The 16727-nt window shown below is 43.7% G+C and overlaps 1 protein-coding gene across 6 annotated transcripts in view; it reads left to right on the top strand.

Annotated features, from left to right (window-relative positions):
* CHST8 (carbohydrate sulfotransferase 8) overlaps nt 1-16727 on the top strand; it is a 517055-nt gene that overhangs the window by 111499 nt on the left and 388829 nt on the right. The window contains exon 1 of one of the 6 annotated variants that reach the window (XM_073605771.1): nt 3530-3671. The exons of 3 other annotated variants lie outside the window; for them this stretch is intronic. The gene's annotated coding sequence lies outside the window, so the exon portion shown is untranslated. Of the gene's footprint in view, nt 1-3529; nt 3672-6074; nt 6096-9651; nt 9776-16727 lie in introns of those variants that run through there. 2 more of the 6 variants (XM_073605775.1, XM_073605773.1) reach the window with 2 other exon arrangements.

Here is a 16727-nt window from a genome sequence, read left to right as displayed (position 1 = left end):
ATTTCCTGTATTGAGCTCATGAACTAGTCCAACAAGTTAATTTGCATATACATAGGGGATGCCTAGCTTCTAAAATAATACATGGTCTTAAAATGTTTTTTCATGTCTATGCTATAAAAAAAATCGCCAAAATAGCCACAACACATGGAGTAGTCAAATTCAGAGACATATTACAAGAAAATAAAACATTTTTATGGAAGGAAAAAAAAAGAGCCTTGACATTCAGTGCTTTTTACCTGCAATTTTTGGGACATGAAACCCTATGTCTGATGCTCCTGGGATGGATTCAGAAGTAAAAGGAAGAATCGATTTGGCTTCTTTACACTGAAGATCCATTTTTATAACTAAACCAAATTTTTACTTCTCAACTCAAATAACCTCTTTATAATGTGAAGTTAGGAAGTCGCAGGGTTGCCTATCTACCGACAAGCTTCTGTAGCTTGCTGCTTTCAGTACATTAAAGATTCCCAGCTCAGCTGTGTGCTGGAGAGGACGCCGGAGACGACTGCAATGGGAACGGCGATAGGAGACAAGAAGAGACAAAAATGGCCTGGTTGTGAAGGGGGTAAAATCTTCCGGAGCTGAAGTGGTTACAATTCTCTGTACACTTAGTACCCATAAATACCTTAGAATTAGCCATAGCCATTGCAAAGCAGGGAGGCTGAGTGATTGCATTGAAACACTGAGCTCCACCCTCCTATTGGCTATATAGCTGTCCCCCCCCACCAAACAAAACGGCGTGCATGTATGTGTGTGTATATGTAGTCTAGGCTCAGAGGACACTGGCCAAATGCCCATCAGTCAACTCCTAAGACTTGTGACTTCTCCTGGGAATCTTCCAAGTTTTAAATTAGATTTCTTTTAAAATACAAACAAAGTTCCAGTGTTGAAGAGCTTTGTGCTAGAGAATTTACTCTTCCTGGAGTGTTTTGCTTTGTGTCTTTTAAGGTTCTTTGCGCTATACGCAAGGAAGCTTAGAAACCTCTGTGGTGTATTAATGTGCTTTTTCTAAACAAAATTTCTGTACATACAAACTAATACAATTACAGAAATACAATACAAGACAGATATTACAAAATTTGGCAACAATGTACAAGCTATCTATCCTTCCCTATAAATAAGCATATACAATGTATGCAAAAAGTATAATAAACATCTACTTAACTTGGTTCTTCCTTGTGATGAAATCTTCTCCCAGTATCCTCCAGTCTGTTTCTTCTCCAAAGTCCTGCAAAGAACTCTCCCAGTGCTTCTTAAGTACATGGTTGTCCAGGTCTTTTCCCCTTCCCCCTCCCCCTCATTTCCTATACATCATTTACTGTCCTGAGCTCATGAACTAGTCCAACAAGTTCATTTGCATATACATAGGGGAGGCCTAGCTTCTAAAATAATACATGGTCTTAAAATGTTTTTTCATGTCTATGCTTTAAAAAAAAATCACCAAAATAGCCATAACAACACATGGAGTAGTCAAATTCAGAGACATATTGCAAGAAAATAAAACATTTTTATGGAAGGAAAAAAAAGAGCCTTGATATTCAGTGCTTTTTACCTGCAATTTTTGGGACATGAAACCCTATGTCTGATGCTCCTGGGATGGATTCAGAAGTAAAAGGAAGAATCGATTTGGCTTCTTTACACTGAAGATCCATTTTTATAACTAAACCAAATTTTTACTTCTCAACTCAAATAACCTCTTTATAATGTGAAGTTATGAAGTCGCAGGGTTGCCTATCTACTGACAAGCTTCTGTAGCTTGCTGCTTTCAGTAAATTAAAGATTCCCAGCTCAGCTGTGTGCTGGAGAGGACACCGGAGACGACTGCAATGGGAACTGCGATAGGAGACAAGAAGAGACAAAAATGGCTGAAGTGGTTACAATTCTGTGTACACTTAGTACCCATAAATACCTTAGAATTAGCCATAGCCATTGCAAAGCAGGGAGGCTGAGTGATTGCATTGAAACACTGAGCCCCACCCTCCTACTGGTTATATAGCTTCCCCCCACCAAAGAAAAAGAAAAACGACGTGCATGTATGTGTCTGTATGTGTAGTTTAGGCTCAGAGGAAGTAGGTTGAAAGACACTGGCCAAATGGCCATCATTCAACTCCTAAGACTTGTGACTTCTCCTGGGAATCTTCCAAGTTTTAAATTAGATTTCTTTTAAAATACAAACAAAGTTCCAGTGTTGAAGAGCTTTGTTCTAGAGAATTTACTCTTCCTGGAGTGTTTTGCTTTGTGTCTTTTAAGGTTCTTTGCACTATACGCAAGGAAGCTTGGAAACCTCTGTGGTGTATTAATGTGCTTTTTCTAAACAAATTTTCTGTACATACAAACTAATACAATTATAGAAATACAGTACAAGACAGATATTACAAAATTTGCCGACAATGTACAAGCTATCTATCCTTCCCAATAAATAAGCATATACAATGTATGCAATAAGTATAATAAACATCTACTTAACTTGGTTCTTCCTTGTGATGGAATCTTCTCCCAGTATCCTCCAGTCTGTTTCTTCTCTGAAGTCCTGTAAAGAACTCTCCCAGTGCTTCTTAAGTAAATGGTTGTCCAGGTCATTTCCCCTTCCCCCTCCCCCTCACTTCCTATACATCATTTACTGTCCTGAGCTCATGAACTAGTCCAACAAGTTAATTTGCATATACATAAGGGAGGCCTAGCTTCTAAAATAATACATGGTCTTAAAATGTTTTTTCATGTCTATGCTATAAAAAAAAATCACCAAAATAGCCATAACAACACATAGTCAGAGTAGTCAAATTCAGAGACATATTGCAAGAAAATAAAACATGTTTATGGAAGGAAAAAAAGAGCCTTGGTATTCAGTGCTTTTTACCTGCAATTTTTGGGACATAAAACCCTATGTCTGATGCTCCTGGGATGGATTCAGAAGTAAAAGGAAGAATCGATTTGGCTTCTTTACAATGAAGATCCATTTTTATAACTAAACCAAATTTTTACTTCTCAACTCAAATAACCTCTTTATAATGTGAAGTTATGAAGTCGCAGGGTTGCCTATCTACCGACAAGCTTCTGTATCTTGCTGCTTTCAGTAAATTAAAGATTCCCAGCTCAGCTGTGTGCTGGAGAGGACGCCGGAGACGACTGGAATGGGAACGGCGATAGGAGACAAGAAGAGACAAAAATGGCCTGGTTATGAAGGGGGTAAAATCTTCCGGAGCTGAAGTGGTTACAATTCTGTGTACACTTAGTACCCATAAATACCTTAGAATTAGCCATATCCATTGCAAAACAGGGAGGCTGAGTGATTGCATTAAAATACTGAGCCCCACCCTCCTACTGGCTATATAGCTTCCCCCCACCAAAGAAAAAAAAAATAAACGACATGCATGTATGTGTGTGTATGTGTAGTTTAGGCTCAGAGGAAGTAGGTTGAAAGATACTGGCCAAATGGCAATCATTCAACTCCTAAGGCTTGTGACTTCTCCTGGGAATCTTCCAAGTTTTAAATTAGGTTTCTTTTAAAAAAACAAACAAAGTTCCAGTGTTGAAGAGCTTTGTGCTGGAATTACAGGGAGCTGTCAGCCTTTCCCACCAGTGTTTATTGTTCTGTATTTAGTGTTGTCACTGTCATTCTGCAAAAGCCAAAAGTGTGGGACCAGTGGAGCCTCTCCATCTCCTTTAAGAAGGTAACCAATAACACCAACTATTTTTTTAGTTGTTTTTAGGGGGGACATTTCTTCCTGTTGACCAGCAGTGCACCATGGTGTCCTTCCAACTGACCATCAATGTAAGGTGGCAAGATACTGAACTCCAATGTAAGGAGGATTCCTCCTGCCGACAACCAATTTAACAGGGCACTACACTAAACACTTATATATCAAGGCTCTTTTTTTAGTAAGTGTTTAGTAAGGGGGCATTACACTGGCCAACAATGTAAAGGCACAATACACTGACCTCCAATATAAGGGGCACTAGATTAATCACCAGTGTAAGTGGCACTAGACTAATCACCAATGTAAGGGGCACTACACTGACCAACAATGTAAAGGCACAATACATTGATCTCCAATGTAAGGGGCATTACATTGACCACTAATTTGAGGGTGCGCTACACTGACCACTAATGTAATGTGGATCTACATGGACCTCCAACGTAAGGGAACACTATACTGACCACCAATGTAAAAGGGCACTACATTTAACAGTAATGTAAGGGGTACTGCACTAATCACCAATGTAAGGGGGCACTATACTGACCGCTAGTGTAAGCAGCACTGATTACCAATGTAATGTGGATCTATATGAACCTCCAATGTAGGGGGGCACTACACTGACCACCAATGTAAGGGGACACTACACTGACCACCAGAATAAGGGGACACTACACTGACCACCAATGTAAAGGGGCACTACACTGACCACCAGTATAAGGGGACACTACACTGACCACCAGAATAAGGGGACACTACACTGACCACCAATGTAAAGGGGCACTACACTGACCACCAGTATAAGGGGACACTACACTGACCATCAGTATAAGGGGACACTACACTGACCACCAATGTATGGGGCACTACACTGACCATCAGTATAAGGGGACACTACACTGACCACCAATGTATGGGGCACTACACTAACCATCAGTATAAGGGGACACTACACTGACCACCAATGTAAGGGGACACCACTGGTACACTGACCACCAATGTTTGGAGGACTACATTCGTCACCAATGTTATGTGGTTCTACACGTACCTCCGATGTAAGGGGGCACTACGCTGACCACCAATGTAAAAGACACTGCACTGACCACCATGTAAAGGCACAGTAGGCTGACCTCCAATGTAATGGGCACTACATTGACCACTAATTTAAGGGGGCACTACACTAATCCCCAATGTAATGTGGATCTACAATGCAAGGGGGCACTACACTAACCAACAATACATGAAGGAACAACACTGACCACCAATGTAACGGAACACTACAATGACCACCAGTGTAAGGGAGCACTACACAACCATCAATGTAAAGGCACAATACGCTGACCTCCAATGTAAGGAGCATTTTACTGACCGCTAATGTAAGGGTGCACTACACCGACTGCTAGTGTAAGGGGGACTACATAGATCACCAATGTAATGTGGTTCTGGATGAACCTCCAGTGTAAGGGGGGCTCTACACTGACCATCAATGTAGGGGGCACTAAACTGACCGCTAGTGTAAGGGGGAATACATAGATCACCCAAGTAATGTGGATCTGCATAAAGCTCCAGTGTAAGGGGGAGCACCGCACTGGCCACCAATGTAAGGGGGCTCTACTCTGGCCAGCAATGTAATGTGGTTCCTCATGGACTTCCAGTGTTAGGATCCCTTTTTTCAGAAAAGTGTCTGAACAAAGTTTCAGTTTTTTAAAGACCATAAGACAAGACCGTTCACATTTTGTGGTTATTTAGTTGTCTTCTTACGCCTCCACTTTAAGGAAGTTAATGTAAGCCTTATGCCCTGTACACACGGTCGGATTTTCCGCCGGAAAAAGTGCGATCGGATTGTGTTGTTGGAAATTCCGATCGTGTGTGGGCTCCATCGGACTTTTTCCGTCGGATTTTCCGACACACAAAGTTTGAGAGCAGGAGATAACATTTTCCGACAACAAAATCCGATCGGTTAAATTCCGATCGTGTGTACACTAATCCGACGCACAAAGTGCCACGCATGCTCAGAATAAATTAAGAGACGAAAGCTATTGGCTACTGCCCTGTTTATAGTCCCGACGTACGTGTATTACGTCACCGCGTTCAGAACGATCGGATTTTCCGACAACTTTGTGGGACTGTGTGTATGCAAGACAAGTTTGAGCCAACATCCGTTGGAAAAAATCCATGGATTTTGTTGTCGGAATGTCCGATCGTGTGTACAGGGCATTACACTTCCCCCACCCAGATCTGTCACAGAACTCTTCCCTAGAAGGGACTTGGATAGGTTCCAGTTAAGGATTAGGTTAAAGTTAGGAATAATTTTTAGCGTAGCCAGAACTGTCACTCGGAATGCCGCCACATAGTATTGCGATGACAACAAATGCATTGCGGTTATTGGGTTTACCCGCTGTAAGTATTTTCTTGTTTTATCAGCAGCTCCTTCACTTAAAGTACATTTTGCCTTCTTCATGAAAAGGGGTTAATAGCCGTTTTATAACTGCCAACTGTTATTTTACACTTTCTGACCTTTTTACTGACTCGCCGGCGTTGGTTAAGTGATCCATTCTAGTCCAAATTAACGGGCAGAGTTCTGAAGGCTTCTCAAACTTTCTCGGCCTTTCCAGTAACTGACAGTCTTGGTGCAGCAGGATGGCTTATTAACAGCTGACTCCTTCACCCTCCATTAAACTTCCAGGGCCTCGGGATGGAAATGAAAAAGTATATATAAAATACTTGACTGTGTGCTCCTCCATGTAAATTCTAGAAATAGTTTCTTTTTTTTTTTTTTGCATGAATGAAACGCGTTCCTCACCTGCTCCCATATGATAATTTATCCTTGAAACACGAGGACCCTGTCAAACTGCCAAGAGTATTGCAAATATCTCGGAGCAGCCATCAACTCCGTCTACCCTGTCGCTCCATGCCTACCTCTACATCTGCCGCTATGGCTTGTCAGAGCACCAATGAAGCATTGTAGCGGGGGACAATGTTGGCTGCTTTTACTGCTTTTTAAGTATTTTTTTTTTTTTTTTAATGGTTCTGGGAAGCGGCAGAAAGGAAGACAATGTACTGTATATGAAGAAGTTTGAGTGAAGTGATGCTCAGAAGGACGTGTTTTATTATTTTTTTGCCAAGGTGCAACAATAAGGAGGGTCGAGGTGTAGTTGCCTTTAGGCCAATGAGGTCACCATGCCTCACTGGTGTCTCCAACTTATTGATGAACTGTGAGCTCTTATAAGATCTGTGCATAATAATGCAGAATCTTCTGTCTGCCATTGAAGTCCAAAATCTGCTTCTAAGTATTGAAAAGGTGACATTTTACCCTAATATTCGAACAGGAGGGTCTCAAACTTAAATGTTAATAATGCCCTAAGAGGACCTGGTCTTAGATTGCTCTACAAAAAAAAGTAAGCCTATCTAAGGTCATCTCTAGAAGTTTACTTTTCACTTTTGTTGTTGTACACACCTTGTACCACAAGATCACTTTAAAGTGGTTGTAAACCCTTTTGTCTTACTTTCATCTATAGGTAAGCCTAGAATAAGGCTTACCTATAGGTAGTGGAAATATCTGCTAAACGCGCGCCGTTTAGGAGATATTTCACTTGTAGTGCGTCGTCATCGGCGCATGCGCTGTGAAGAAACGGACCACCGTGCCGTTTCTTCCCCCAGCGTGTGCCGTGACTGACGACTCCTGCGCGCATGCTCAGGAGTGACGTCACGCGGCTCTGGCCAGTCACAGACCCAGAGTCCGCGGCACTGAAAGGAAGAGGGTGGAAGATGGACGCAGCCTGCACAGGGGACAGCACGTGCTTCGTTTGCAGGTAGGTATCATATAATGGGCTAGTATGCGATGCATACTAGCCCATTATGCTTTTAATTTGCAGGCCTTGCGGGGAGCAAAAGAGGAAGTAAAACCCATCCTCTTTAAGATTCTTTAAAGTGTAAGTTCACCTTTACACAAAATCTAAAATGAACTTACACTGGACCCCCTCCATCCCCCCCCCCCCCCCCCCCCCCCGGTCCCGCTGTACCAGAGTCTCGCGACCCTGCGCTGTCAGACACCTGGACGCCACTTCATTGGTCCAGGGATTTGAGTATCGTACTCATGCAAATGCTCCGATACCTGAAACCCATACTTTCAGGTGAGGCCAAGAAGCTCATTCGCTTTCATGGGAACCTAGTGATACTCAACGCATGAAGAAAAATGCACAGATACTGTTTTTGTCTAGTGGAGCCCACCACAATACCCATCGCATTGACATCAGTGTACTGTGTTAGGTTCATTGGGTCATGCTTTACAAGTGTTCAGTGCTGGAGTCACCAAAGGGCCCTCGTGCAAAAACAATATATGAGCCCCATTTTCAAATTTTGGTGGTTAAAAAAAAAAAAACACTCACTGTGTATTAATTGATAGCTAAATAGAGCTGAGCCCTGTATGTGTTTGGGCTGCCATTCCAGAATGAAAGTCAAGGAAGGACAATGCATATACTGTGTCAGGACCTGGGTCACTTGCTGGTGGTACTGTGCTTCCCAGAGTGGAAAGTTGTATTTCTAGTGTCCACCAGCAGGTGTCTCCCAGCAGTTTCTAGTTATAAGTCTTTACCTGATGCTGGTTGCTGGGAGGGTATTTGGTCTCTCCTCCTGCAAGTACCATTTTGTGGCAGTTTGTTGCTTTGCCTACCAGCCAGATGTATGTTTGCCGTTTAATCCTGAGCCTGCTGCTGCCTTGTATCTGCTCCCCCTGTTCCTGATTCCAGTCCTGGTTCCCCCCTTTCTTGCATCTCCAGCATTCCCTGTGATTTGTGCTCCTCATTTTCTATATATTATATTATAGTCTGGTATTTTGTCACTGGGATTTTGGTTCTAATGGAGAGCCCCCCCATTACATTAAGTTCCACACCAGAGTCCCGCTCTTCCATCAGGGTCTCCATCAGAGTCCCCCCTTATGTCTCAATCAGAGCCCCTCTCTCCCCTTACATCAGGGTCTCAATCAGAGTCCCCCCCATTACTTCAGGGTCCCCCCCTTACATCAGGGTCTCCATCAGAGCCCCCCCCTTACATCAGGGTCTCCATCAGGGTCCCCACTCATTACTTCAGGGTCCCCCCTTACATTAGGATCTCCATCAGAGTCCCCCCCCCTTACATCAGGGTCTCCATCAGAGCCCCCCCTTACATCAGGGTCTCCATCAGAGCCCCCCCTTACATCAGGGTCTCCATCAGAGCCCCCCCCCTTACATCAGGGTCTCCATCAGAGCCCCCCCCCTTACATCAGGGTCTCCATCAGAGCCCCCCCCTTACATCAGGGTCTCCATCAGAGCCCCCCCTCTTACAACAGCGTCTTAACCAGAGTACCCCCCCCCCCCTTACATCAGGGTCTCCATCTGAGCCCCTCCCCTTATATCAGGGTCTCCATCAGAGTCTCCCCCCCTTACATCAGGGTCTCCATCAGAGCCCCCCTCTTACATCAGCGTCTTAACCAGATTACCCCCCCTTACACCAGGGTCTCCATCTGAGCCCCTCCCCTTATATCAGGGTATCCATCAGAGTCTCCCCTTTGATCAGAGTCCCCCCTTACATCAGAAGCGGAGACCATAGGCAGCCTCTGCTGACCTTAATCCTCAGTCAGTGCACAATGAGGATACACCACTGACCCTACCTAGAGGTCTAAAAAAATCATGTAGCGGGCCGGATGTGGCCCGTAGTTTGTTATCTGCTGGGTTCGTTGAATGTTATTGTCACTAGTAATAGATTTTAACACACGTTTACAGAGCTAATTCTTTTTTTTTCTCCTGTTGTAATTGTTCCTAATTCATTGTATATTGACATAGATTAGCTGAACTGCTCTGCAGCAAAGGACTCCCATAGCCACCTTGGACAGGACACCTCAGCTGCCCTCCCTCCACCCACAATGGGTTCTGAGTATCCATTAACACAGACCCCGCATGGCTGCTCCCGACGTCCCCGCGCCTTCCTCAGCAGAACCCCCTCCGCCTGTTATACGTGTATTTATGATGGAAATTGCAACCTAAATGTAAAGATTTATAACAGCCGACTCGCAGCCGACTCGCTCCATTCCGCTCCGCTCCACTGTAAGTAAACTTTTGCATAAAGCTAAACGTTTTTAAAAGTGAAAGCTAATTTATAACACTGCAGCTGAAAATTGCTATGTAGTGCCTTATTTTTCCAAAAACGTGCAAGGCTTATCATTATCAGCGTGAACGCAATTACTACACTTCAAGGTTTCTCGCGGAAAAAGAAATTGAGCGTGCAAATACTCCTTCATCATAATCACCCTGACTGTGCCGAGGCATTCATAAAAGGGCCGGCGACGTATTGAAATTCAATATTGTTTTAGTCTCAATCAATTATAATAATTGTTTGCATTTTTAAAGTGTAATTTACCATTGAAAAAAAAACGAGCAAAGATCAACCAATAGTTGCTAACACATCATATTTCCCTATTAGACATGGCGCCGCGCGCGCGCTCCCACTTTGAGGGGAAAGCGGCTTTACAGACTGTAAAATAACATTCCCTTTTGAAGAGAGTGCTCAATTATGAGAAGGGGCTCGCGGTGAGTGAAAACTTAATGACAATAGTTGGCTAAGCAATTTATTGACTGTACATATTTCCTAACTCAGAGTCTAGCCTTTTTTTTTTTCCCTTTGAATTGTTGGCTTGATTTTTAAAGATGCTGGCTCAGAGGTGACACAGCTATGTAAATCCTGGTGCCTGTGCTCCCAAATGTCTAACACGGATCAGCCCCTGCTGTAGCCTCTCACCTTGTGACTTGCTATCTCAGGGGGGGAGGGGAGACTGAGGAAATGCTTCCTCTTGCCTGCAGCAGACTGATGACATCATCACAGTCTGGGCAAAAGTTGCTGGCTGGAGCCCAAGGGTGGCTTTTTAATGATAAAAGGTGGAGCTTTTCTGAAAAAGGACACTGTTGCTGTATATGGTCAGGGATATATTTATGCAGACTTGTACTGTTACTTTAAAGTTCAATATGAAGCTTTGTGGCATGACCACCAATGTGCAGAGTTTAAATAACATGCCACTTACCACCAATCTGCAGAGCTTAAACTATACTGCCACTGATCACTGAGGCAGGACTTGCCTAATATTGCCACTTTCCACCAATGTTGGAGGTGTGTGTGTGTGTGTGTGGGGGGGGGGGGGTAGCACTGCCACTGACTGATAGTGCAAGGTGGATTACCAGCACTGTTACTGCCCACCAATGTTGGTGAGGTGTTGGGTAGTAGCACTGCCACTGACACCAATGCTGGGGGTTATTATTGCAGCCACTGACACCAATGCTGGGGATATTATTGCAGCTACTGACATCAATGCTGGGGGTTATTACTGCACCCTTTGACACCAATGCTGGGGGGTCATTATTGCAGCTACTGACACCAATGTTGGGGGTTATTATTGCATCCACTGACCCCAAAGCCTGGAGTTACTAATACTGCCATTGACACCAATGATGGGGCTTATTTTACTCCCACTTTCTCTTCCATGAGCATTGTCGTACACTGGAAAAAAATACAGCAAGACTAAAATTCTAGGGTGTTTAGGTGCGTTACAATCCATTCATTTTGAATGGGCCACCTACTGTAACTCGATGTGATGCAATTCAACACAAAAGTTTGCTGCCATTGTGTGACTCTTTGGAAGAGTCAGAGGCCACACTTGAGACCCTCTATAATTTTCAAGTGGACCACTATTGATCTAGAGCAGGGGTCCTCAAACTATGACCCATAGGACACATACGGCCCGCCAAGGTTTTTTACGCGGCCCGCCCGGCCGTTTGGGCACTGGAGCCCCCAAAATGAGCTGTCCATCCGGAGAGATCCCTGCAGACCCCGCCCCATAGAGGGAAACAGGACCAATCTCCGCTATTGTCCAGGGTGGGGGCAGAGACACGGAGCCTGCTCCAGCATGGCAAAGCTACACAGGGATCCCGGCTCTTAGTCCTTCTCGCGGCTGTCTTCCGCATGCCTGTTGACAGTGTCCCCCGGCGCTCCTCTCCCTAATCCCAGTGCACTGGAGAGGCTGGCTGTGCTGACGGGCACTGGTCAGGCTGCATTTACGGGCACTGGTCAGGCTGCATTTACGGGCACTGGTCAGGCTGCATTTACGGGCACTGGTCAGGCTGTATTGATGGGCACTTGTCAGGCTGCATTGACGGGTACTGGTCAGGCTGCGTTGACAGGCACAAGTCAGGCTGCATTGATGGGCACTGATCAGGCTGCATTGAGTAGCACTAGTCAGGCTGCATTGATGGTCACTGGTCATGCTGCATTGACTGGCACTGATCAGACTGCATTGACGTGCACTGGTGAGGTTCTATTGATGGGCACTGGTGAGGTTCTATTGATGGGCACTGGTGAGGCTGCATTGATGGGCACTGGTGAGGCTGCATTGATCCGACCCCCCAACAGTCTGAGGGACAGTGAACTGGTCCCTTGTTTTAAAAAGTTTGAGGACCCCTGATCTAGAGGATGTTCTGTTTGGCTTCCTAAATTTCTTAAAGCAAAGCTCCACCCAAAAAGGGAAGCTCTGCTTGTTTGCATTCTGGTTTTGACAGGTACCTGCTCCCAATTCCTGGTAAGATTGCCGCGGCAATCTCCAAGTATGTCCAGCCCTCCTCCTTCCCCCCGCTGCCTTCTGGGACACACACGGGTCTCAGAAGATGGTGGGACCATTCAAAAAGCACAGCGTGACTCACGCATGCACAGTAGGAAACCGTCCGTGAAGCCTGAAGGCTTTACGGTCGGTTTCCCTTGGTGAAGATGCCGGCGCCTGCACGTGAAGAGTATTGAAGAATCCGCTTGGGGTGCCGACATCGCTGGATCCCTGGACAGGTAAGTGTCCTTATGTTAAAGGTCAGCAGCTACAGTATTTGTAGTTGCTGACTTTTATTTATGTACTGTATTCTTTTTCCCAGACAGGAGCTCCTCTTTAACAAAAGTAATTTCATGTTTTCAAAACCTTCTGCCAATCCTGATGTTTTCAGGAAGACCAGAAAATAACACTCGTACCATTTTTCTAATCTACTTATCCATTCTGGGAAATTAGCAGATTTTTTTTCTTGTTGCCATTGAGAAGCTGCAGGCACATTAGAAAATTTCAAGATTGAATGGTTGGGTAATAATGAATGTTGTTCCTTCCCAGGTGTCCCCAGTTGTCCACTTGTACCTGCTGCAAAAGGCTCTCTCTAGCTTGTGTGTCTGTCTATCTAGACCTTGTGGAACCCGGACCATCACATCTATATGAGCTTGTTGGACTTTCCATCCAAAACCATTGACATTCATATAGAGTTGGCCCCTCCTCTGTGGCTATAACAGCTTTCATGCTTCTGGGATGGTGTTCCACAAGATTTTGAGTTCCAAAAGTTGGTAGACATCTGACCACCACAACTGTTTAATGTCCCATTTCAAAACCATGGCCATTATGATGGAGTTGAACCCCCATTTGCAGCTATAACAACCTCCACTCTTCTTGGAAGGCTTTCCACAAAATTTTGCAGGGTGTGCCCATTTGTGAGGTCAGGTACTAATGTTGGATGAGAAGACCTGTGCAATGGGCATTTCAGTTCACCCCAAAGGTGTTCAGTGTGGTTGAGGTCAGGACTCTGTACAGGACACTTGAGTTCATCCACACCAAACTGATCAAAACATGTCTTTATAGAGCTGGCTTTATACACATGGGCATAGTCATGATGGAACAGAAAAGGGTCTTCACCAAACTGTTACTACTAGAGCTGTGCATGCCAGAAATTTTTGTTTCGTTTTCTGATGCATCTACTCATTGAAGAATTTTGTTTCGTCTAATTCGTTGTGTTGACCCAATTCATATTCGGAATTTGTTTCTTATCTTCGGCATTCGTTTTGTGTATTTTTTGGTCTGGGTGGATATGAAAAATGTAGCAGTTTTTCCCGAAGATTGCTATATATTCGATGTATTAGCGAATTGGATGGATTCCAGTCGTAAGGATTCAATATTTTCGGAAGCTAGTCCAACCCAGCAAGAGAAATGGCATGAGCTGATTGAACAATATCAACTGGTGTCATGTGCAACTAATTTAATACAATGTAGATCCATTCATTATCCAAATCCGAATTATCAAACCAATTCAAAAATGTATTTAGTTTCCCATGAGCCCGAACTACTATTGCATCATGTGACTTCATCTATATGAAACAAATGCATTTCGTTATACCGTTTTATCAGATTCGTTGACATTCATTACTATGTCCATTCGGAGATTCATATACACTGTATTACCAAAAGTATTGGGACACCTGCCTTTACAAGCACATGAACTTTAATGCCATCCCAGTCTAATGCCCCGTACACACGGTCGGACTTTGTTCGGACATTCCGACAACAAAATCCTAGGATTTTTTCCGACGGATGTTGGCTCAAACTTGTCTTGCATACACACGGTCACACAAAGTTGTCGGAAAATCCGATCGTTCTAAACGCGGTGACGTAAAACACGTACGTTGGGACTATAAACGGGGCAGTGGCCAATAGCTTTCATCTCCTTATTTATTCTGAGCATGCGTGGCACTTTGTCCGTCGGATTTGTGTACACACGATCGGAATTTCCGACAACGGATTTTGTTGTCGGAAAATTTTATATCCTGCTCTCAAACTTTGTGTGTCGGAAAATTCGATGGAAAATGTCCAGTGGAGCCCACACACGGTCGGAATTTCCGACAACACGCTCCGATCGGACATTTTCCATCGGAAAATCCGACCGTGAGTACAGGGCATTAGTCTGTAGGGTTCAATATTGAGTTGGCCCACCCTTTGCTGCTATAACAGCTTCAACTCTTCTGGGAAGGCTGTCCACAAGGTTTAGGAGAGTGTCTGTCCCCAAGGTAATATAGTGTACATCCGAATCTCCGAAAATTTTTGTCTGAAAAACGAATTGAAACGAAACGCATATATCTAGTTACATATATAAGAAGAACGATTGTCTACAGGGGCTGCATTACTGAAACTGGAGAGTGCAAAATCTGATGCAGCTCTGCATAGAAGCCAATCGGCTTCCAGTTTTTTTTTTTGTCAAAGCTTAATTAAACAAGCTGAAGCTAGAAGCTGATTGGCTACCATGCACAGCTGTGCCAATTTTTTGCACTCTCCAGTTTTAGTAAATCCAGTGTTTTTGTATTGCAGTATTACCAGTACCCTTCACTGGAAATACTGAACTCCATCATTTGGAAGGAGGTTCTGTATTTTTGGTCCTGTAGTCTAGGTCTGTTGGTGAGGTGTCCATAGCTCTCTACTATTTATAGTGTATCCATCTATCCAGATCAAGAGATGTGACTTCGCTATATCAACCTTTCAACATTTTCCCGAGCCTGCCGCTGGACTAGCCCTTTAACGAGGGAGCGACTGCTAAAATACTTTCCTCTCAATCTTTCCGTATCATTTTGCATTCATTATCTAGATTATTCTTTTATGATCCAATGCAATAATGGGATAAATTGTCTTCAGGTGAATTGAAAACACTGCTGGTAATATTTTTTGTAAACTAATTGGGATATTATCTTGTTACATCTTCAACTGCATAACTAGCTCTCTGTGTAACACGCCGGGCCATGTGAGGAGCTCGCTCGCTGTATGCGCTCTTCACCATCTCCATTATTAATGATTTATAAAGTGCTGCCGTCTCCCGTGGCGTTGTACAGAAGTGATACAAACATAGGTGAGTCACGCATATTGCAAATACCTAAACCTGTACCAGCAAAGACCGCTCGTTGGGTTCTTCTTTAGTATGTTAATGAGGAAAATACTGCGCTATGGCCGCTAGATGGTGCTGAAAAATGCTGCTCACCTCCATCTAGTGGCCATAATGAAGTATTTTCCTCGCTCACACACTCACACATTTGATCTACCAAGGATATAGCCTGAGGACATTTGATTTTGCTCCATTCACACAAAATGAATTAACACAACGTTTTGAGAAACTAAGTTATGCAATTTTTTATATATATATAAATATATATACCGCAATGAAATATTGAGCAACAAAAGACATTTACAAGTACGGCATGAAGACTCTGTAGAGATAAATAAAACATTTTAATGGTAAATAACAATGGATCAATACAATATCTCTCCGCCGCAGTCTCATCCTTTCCTGCCCTTCAGATCGTATTGGGCCGGCTGGAATACGTTGAGCGTTCTCCATCAGTCTCCGCGAACCCAGAACTCGAGTTGTATATGAATCTATTTTAATGCCAACCAGGAACACTCCTGAGTTTGATTTATACACAGATTCCCGCCCGCCGCAGTCCCCCGTCCTCTCCCTGGGTGATAGATAGATATACATTTTTCTTACATTATTTTCTTTTCACTGCTTGAAATATTTTTTGGCTGCAGAAACAAAACCTACTTTTATCTGGAGCAGCCAGTATGGGGGCAGTGAGAGTTGTTCTAGTGAAAATTTGAGAAAATGGGGGAGCGGACAAGGTGAGGTATCAATGAGAGCCATGATATGCTCAACAATTGTGTCTTAAAGTGATTCTGTATGGGGGCTGCCTTAACTGCCCTACTTTTAAAAATGCTTTATAAATTGCCTGTTTACCTTGGATAATCTCATCTTGGTGGGATGGGAGAGATGTTTGCTTTCCAGGTGCCGTGTCCAAGGCTCCAGCCTTGCCTGATACCTAAACTGTAGTCTCGAGCAGAGGTATCAGATGGTAGTGTGCTGCTTACATGCTGGTTATACAAGGATGTTATATGTAAGTGCATTACTTTTACTTTGCTACATTAAGGAAGATTGCTACACCATGCTGGTGCACTCTATTTTTTTCTTCCTCTGTGTAGTCAAGTTGTCTTCTCTGTGAATAGAGATCTGTAAGGCTCGATTGGGTGAAACCTTCTTTTATTGGACTAAGAGACTGTCTTTGTGCATACAAATGCTGGTATTTTTACCTGGAATGGAATGAATGGGATTTTATAAAAGCATGCCGCGTTACACTGTATAAAGCTACATTGCATACATGGTTGCAATTATTTTCAGC

The sequence above is a fragment of the Aquarana catesbeiana genome, linkage group LG11 (genome assembly GCF_042186555.1).
Source record: "Aquarana catesbeiana isolate 2022-GZ linkage group LG11, ASM4218655v1, whole genome shotgun sequence".
Lineage (NCBI taxonomy): Eukaryota > Metazoa > Chordata > Amphibia > Anura > Ranidae > Aquarana > Aquarana catesbeiana.
The sequence above is the reverse complement of the archived record's forward strand: the minus strand, read 5'-3'. Positions and strand labels throughout refer to the sequence as shown.